Source organism: Silurus aristotelis (genome assembly GCF_946808225.1).
Source record: "Silurus aristotelis genome assembly, chromosome: 13".
Classification (NCBI taxonomy): Eukaryota; Metazoa; Chordata; class Actinopteri; order Siluriformes; family Siluridae; genus Silurus; species Silurus aristotelis.
In genome coordinates, this window is record NC_139586.1 from 25958342 (window position 1) to 25965616 (window position 7275).

General features: G+C 40.8%; 1 protein-coding gene across 10 annotated transcripts in view; it reads right to left on the reverse strand.

Moving 5' to 3' along the window:
- ptprsa (protein tyrosine phosphatase receptor type Sa) overlaps window positions 1–6586 on the reverse strand; it is a 276827-nt gene extending 270241 nt beyond the window's left edge. For all 10 annotated transcript variants that reach the window (XM_083558977.1, XM_083558975.1, XM_083558972.1 and 7 more), the window contains exon 1: window positions 5982–6586. The gene's annotated coding sequence lies outside the window, so the exon portion shown is untranslated. The remainder of the gene's footprint in view (window positions 1–5981) is intronic.
- Window positions 6587–7275: the final 689 nt, after the last annotated feature.

Consider the following 7275-nt stretch of genomic DNA (forward strand, 5'->3'; position numbering starts at 1 on the left):
TGAACATAAAAATGTACTATTGTTTACATTTTATTGTAAATCAACACTTTAATGTTAGTTCATGATAAAATGTATGGCAATATATTACATACTGCACAATAAACATTAAAAGAGGCTGTGCGTTCTTTAGACGTCATCCACATTGGATCAGCAGGTTGATGAAAATATTAGGGTTTGGTATCATAATCCAGCTCAAACATCTCAAGACATTGCTGACCTTTTGACTTGCTTCAACCCAGGCTTCCTCCTGACACCCCCCACCCACCCCCAAGAAGTCAAATCCTTCTATCCTTATGCTGCATAATACATGAGGAAAGTGAAGATGAGTGATAAATCATTCATGCTCATTAGGTAAGTGAGTAAAAGCCCACTGAACGACAGCTCAATAAAAAGAGTGAACAAGTTTAATCTTTTCGTGTCGCCCCGAAAACCTCGCCGGGCTCCTACCGGGCTGTCGAGACGAGACGAGACGATACGAGATGTGACCTTTGGAGTCGTGACCCCAGGAGCTGTAGGGCAAAACCCAACCCTGCAGCTTTTCTCTCATTTAGGTGTCTCGCCAAGAGACCCAAATGAAGCCGCGGCCAGCGGGGGATTCCGTCTCGTCTTTTCTCCCGCCCTGTTTTCTGTTCGTTCTGACCTTTGCGGAGTCACAAGCACACATGATTGAGAACATGGAGGACAGTGAAAGAGAGGGAGGGAAAGGAACAGGGGCTTCTCGCTGTGCGGGAATATTAGGACCTTTCAACCTTTCGCTTTTTTTCTGTGGACTAATGATAGCTTTATTAGTTGCACTAAGAAGGTCTCTAGTATGCTGCTAACTTTTGAACATACTGTATTTATTTGACGAATGAGTAAAATATATACTTTCAGAAGTCTTTCAGATGTCAGTCAGCTAGAATTTTTCTTATTCTTTCTTTCTTTCTCTCTCTCTCTCTCTCTCTCTCTCTCTCTCTCTCTCTTTCTCTTTCTCTATGTTTAGCTGTTGTCCATGTCATGCTATAACAGGAGTCATGTCACAACCTTTTGTTGAACTTTAACTTGCTTATGTGGAAGAAGTGCAGGGAAGTGATAGCTCTTGGACTTCTAATTAGAAGGCGGTTAATTTAAAGGCTGTGAGTTCAGCACCACCAAGCTGCTGGGCCCTTAAGCAAGGCCCTTAACTGTTTAGATGTATAAATGAAATATATATATGGTAAGTCAGCGGTTAACCCAGCACCCCCAAACTCTACTGCTGGGTCCTTGAGAAAGGCCCTTAACCTTCAACTGCTCAGTTATATAAATGAGATAATTGTAGGCCACTCTATATAATGCTGTAAATGCAAATGTAAAATACAATGAAGGCCATAAATCCTGGAAACTCTAAAAGTTTATACACCTTTAACATCATTTTAGAAACATTACAATATGAAACCAGGTTACGTTCTGTTATACAAAACAGATTATTAATCCAAAGCCCCTGAGTAATGACTCAGTATCCTGTATTTAAACACATGGTTATGAGTTTGAATCCCACCTCAACTATATGGAAAAAAGTATTGGGACACCTGACATTTCCAGCCATATGAGGTTCTTCCACAAACTGGAACTTTTTTCTTCACTGGAGTTAAACCTGATCCATCATGACAATACATCTGTGCACAAAGCCAGTTCCATGAAGATATACTTTACATGGGTTGAAGTGGAAGATCTCCTGCTTTAGAGCTCTAATTCTATTGAACACCTTCGGGGTGAATCGGAACGCTGACCTCACCCCAGGCCTCCTCACCTCACCAACATCAGTACCCTCAATTTTAATTTTGTTCTTGTGGATTTAACATCAAATTGGGACTAAATGGGAAATGGGATGTTCAAAAAGCATGTATGAATCTTTTGTCCATACAGTGTATGTAGTGAAATGTAAAGATTTGGCATGCAGGAGTTTCAGCCAATCAGCAGTGAGAATAAATGAATATACTTTTATACAAATTCAGCAATTAACAGAAGATGACTGTGTATTTTTTTGTTTTTCATGTACTCTGGACTGGGTTGTTGGCTAATATGCTAAAAGTATCTGGCTTTTTGCTTTTTTGGCAGAATGTAGAACAATATACTTTGACTTTTTCCAAAATCTAACATTCTACAGCTTTAATTATATTCCTGTCTTGACTGCAATCTTACATTCATGTCTGCCTGCTATCTGATTGTTAATTAAAGACTTTCTGAGTAATTTGCGGATTTGTCCAGTAATGAGGACTCTTGGTGGAAAAATAAAAAGCCTTTCGGTGATTAAGCTGCAGCGTGCATCCAAGCGCTTCTGGCACTCGGGCTTTACAGAAAATGTCTTCGCATTGATTTGATGAATCATTTCGCCTCAAAGTATCATTCAATTTGAAAAAAATAGGAACCAGATAAAAAGGTCTTATCCCCTGATAATGATTTCACGATTAGAGTTTAACCTAGATGTGTTTGTGTCTGAGAGAGAGTGTTGATTGCTGCATCAGAAGCGATGAAGATCAGCAGATTTTCACACTACGATCAGTTTTATTGAGGGAAATAAAAAAAGTTCGATGTATAGAATAAATGGCATTTTGGCAAAAAATTAAAGCTAGAAAGAAATCCACCCCTTATTTGATGCCAGGTTTATGCAGCTTTACCAAAAAAATACTGCATCTGAATATATTTAGTATTTCTGAGTGCATGCGTGTGGAGCTGAATTACATACAGAACCGATGAATCGGAGTAACCCGCTGACGTGACACTGCGGTGGCATCGAGCAACCAATATAAACGTAAACTTTTATGACTTCGAGACATTCCGAGCATTCTGCTTCGTAATTATCATTTTTATTGTGATAATTGATCCGCCACAAGAGTTGCTGGTTTTGATCGTTCCTGATGTAAAGCCCTGGTGGTCTCCGTTTCCGTTTCGACCATCGGCCCTGGAGGCAGGAATAAAATGCAGCGATGATAACGTGCAAAGGCTCGACTGAAAACGCAATTCCCCGGCCTGTGATGAAATTAAAAACGCTTTGCGAAATGAGCACGGTAGGAAAAAAAAAAAAGCAGACGAGTCGAGTCACGTCAGCCTGCAGTTCGTTCACGAGGTTACATCATTGCAAGTGTGTGCATTTGTATGGGCCTGTTTTTATAGCTGGGTGGGGAACAAAATGGTCCTGCATGAATATGACCTTGTAGGGACAATTGGCTAATATTATTATTTTTAGATCATTTTAGATTTTTTTTAAATACTGTAGCTTGCATTTAAACTAAAAACAAATGAAACAAAAAAGATAATAATAATAATAATAATAATAATAATAATAATAATAATAATAATAATAAAAATTCTTAAATTATAGCTAAATTATTGTCACATAAAACATATAGTATTAAGTGTAAACCGGTGACCTGTAAGATATAAATCACAGATATAAACATTTATTGGGGGAAAAAAAAAGTTTGTGCCTAATTTATCTATCCACATTTCAAAGCCTGAACTGCCCCAGTCACGTGACTCATCTATACATACTCTACCTGACGCTCTAAACAAAACGATTAACAATACCACGCATGCGCAGTTCTGACCCTATTATTATCAACGCCATTACCGACCCGAAGAGGACGTTTACTTTTGCGGCCGCGGTGCCAAATTTACTTTCCATCATCATGGCTGCGTCCCAAACCGCATTCAACCGTATTTAACTCGGTGCCAGAAATAGCTTTCCAGTGCGCATGCGCCGCCATATCCCAACGCCAACGGCCGCGCTGGCCATATGGCTGTGTCTCAAACCGACAAAGCGCATAGGATGCTGCACGTAACGAGGGCGCAGGGTGGGATATGTTATAATATATAAATATAAATATATAGAAATGTAGGCAAACTGTAAAATAAATATATAAAACACAAATTATAATAATAATAATAATAATAATAATAATAATAATAATGTTTTTCTCTTCTTCTTCTTCTTCTTCTTCTTCTTCTTCTTCTTCTCTTCTTCTTATTATTATTGTGCTGTTTACTCCGAAGGAAAAAGTCAAAAGATTTCTCATTTCATTTTTTCCTGTCGTTTATTGCTCAATAATGAGCCTCATTCTACTCATTTAGCTCGAATTTCTCTACAATTCACAGATAAAACCGGAGGGAATTTATCTAACTGATCGGGTTGCCAGATGTAGGAATTTCAGGTTCAATTAGCTATTTAATTATAGATAGATAGATAGATAGATAGATAGATAGATAGATAGATAGATAGATAGATAGATAGATAGATAGATAGATAGATAGATAGATAGATAGATAGATAGGCTATATTTAAAAACATATAGTGTGGCTTATAATTCATTTTTAATGATTTTTTAATTCAATCCCAAGCATCTATTACGATTTGCATTGCGGGATTCAATTGCATGTCCCTGGAATTTGTGTTGCCAGATTGTGTTCATATTCATATCGTGTTAAGAATAGTTTGTGTTAAGGATAGTTCGGTGCACAGGTTCCTATGCGTTGGTCGTGGAGAACCCCCCTGTCCTTCACATTATTTCCACGCAAACAGACACACGTCACTCGGGGTGAAAGCTATTAGGTACTTCAGTTTGTACGGAGGGAGGAAACCTAAATATCCAAGATGATGTTAGGAGAACCTGTGGTTTAGTAGATAGTCTTTAAACCGTGATGCAACCCTTTACGCACAACCAGGCAACCCGGTTTAAATCCTCAGCCTGGGGTGGTAATGGTGCGCTGAGTTCCTGCTTTATGGATCATAACACTTATGTTGCATAATATATATTTATATTTATTATATTTATCATGCAAAAAAGCAAAAATATTCAGACGCAATTTAGGGATTCGTGGGACGGCGAGGTTCAAACGCGCGCGCGCGCGCACTGCGCGACCCACCGCGGACATACCGAAGCTCCAACTTTTACATACATCGCATTCGAGATCGGAAATACTGAATAAATCGTCTTACAGCCAGCGGGAAATCTGGGCTCCTGTTAAAAGCTGTGACTTCGTTTTTTTTTTTTTCCGAAAATTGGCACGCGCGCATCGCTCAAAACTGGAGCTACACGATCATTTCCGATTTATCATTGCGTTCCCATCCAGCACGCGCACATCAGAAGAAAATGTTTTCTGAAGCAATTTTAGTCTTTGGGTCCTGGTATGAATGTATGTATGTGTGTGTGTGTGTGTGCGCAGGATTAAATTTTGGATGTCCAGGGTGTGTATGTGTGCATATTAAGTGTTCACGCGCGCCTACTAGGATGAAAAACAAAATATATAAAAAGTCTTTAAATGCATTAGATACATGAGCGCGAGCTTTATTAAACATCAAAAGAAACTGACAAGATCCCAGTATCCTGGAGACGAAACTGACAAGATCTTTATAAGCAAACTGGTCCTGGGATCATCAAGAAGAAACTGGCAGGATCCGAATCTCCATCATTTTGCTCCAATGCAGGAGCTATTAACAAAAGCAAAAAAAAAAAAAAAAAGCAATCTTTATATAGTTCAGAGACCCACAGCTGTCAGTGGAGAAGAAGAGACGGCTATAAGAAGGTTGTCATTTCAAATGAACCTCCTGAGGAACTCAAAAGCGCTTCGAGGCGCACGAGATGAGACATTACCGCTGAGATCCTTCAACCCAGTACAACACCTACAGTATTTCCACACACACACAAACACACACGCAAATTACTGTATGCACTTTTAAATCTATATGCATGGGTCATATGGCTTCGTTTGCATCACCTGATGGATTTACCAGAAGCACAGAAGTACGCAATCACCGACACCGGGTCTCCGCGAAATGCACGTGAATGCACGTGAATCCCGCACGCCGTGGAGCGCAATAAATGCTAGAACCTGGTGCAATCTAAGTGCACATACAAGTGCACGAGATATTCCGCATGCATTTGGAAAAATAAACAAACCAATAAAAGATCCACTCAATGCGGATCGTTTCCAAAATCGACTTATTTATTATAACTCGCTCTTACCTTCTTCTTCCCCCCCCAGCGCTCCTTGTCCTCGTGCACGCGCAAAACAACCCGTCACATCTTTCAGTAAAAAAAAATAGAATATATATTGATGTGTATAAATCTATTTGAATAAATAATATTTTTTATTTATAATAATAATTAAAAAAAATATTTCCGTATGGATGCGTTTTTTTTTCTCTTCTCCCGGAGATCCGAGCAGCTCAGTTTGGAGGCAAATACTGGTTTAAATCCCCGGGTAGCGTCCGCGCCGTGTACGCGGTGTGTACGCGCGCGCGTGTGTGTGAGTGTGTGAGCGCGTGAGCGCGCGAATGCGTGTGTGCGCGCGCGAGCGTACGGCAGGACTGCCGCTCCACCTAGAGCGCCGGCTTGGAGAAAAAAAGAGAGAGGAAGGTGATGTCATGCGCGCACACACACACACACACACACACACACACACAGACACACTTTTCTCTCTCGCAGCATCCTCTCGTAGCCACGCCCCTGCCCTATTTCCGTTCCTCCCAAGGCCCCGCCCCCTTTTTGGACGACGTGATGACGACGTGACTACTGTACTAAGAAGTGTGTCGATGTTGTACATCATAGGATGCTTTGGGAAGCGTCCTAATAGTGGTGTGTGTTGCATAAGCAGGAAAGCAACAGCTCCTGCTTCCATGCGTTCAGTTGAATAATTAAAGAGGCTACAAAAACTATAGTCTTGGACCCCCAACTCCGCCCAGTTTAGACACCCGTTTCCGTTTCTCCGCATCGTCGCACTACATATAATGAATTATTGCACAGTGATCAGATGGTGACTTCATCCTCTGTCCTACCACGTAATAAAACGTTTTTACAGTGGTGGGCCGTCAGGGCCAACAAGACCTTCTCTGCTGACCTAAACACAATCAGAATCACCGACACTGACTTATATTTTAATGTTTATTTGTGCATGAATAAATACTGAATTATTTCCAACACGATTTCCCCTCATTCGATTACGTTTCTTTCGGGAGATACTGTTGGTTTGTGATTTTGCGATTTTATCCAATCAGATTTCAAGGGTCCCTGGTGGTCTAGTGGTTAGGATGCGGTGCTCTCAACGCTGCGGCCCCGGTTCGTTCCCCGGTCAGGGAACCGACCCCAGCCATTAGGGTTGCACAAGCCTTAGTGCCGGTCCCAAGCCTGGATAAATAAGGAGGGTTGTGTTCATTATCCAGCGTAAGGGCATCCAGCGTAAAAACATGTGCCAAATCAAAACATGTGGATGATCCGCTGTGGCGCCCCCTAACGGGAGAAGCTGAAAGTAAGTTTTTCC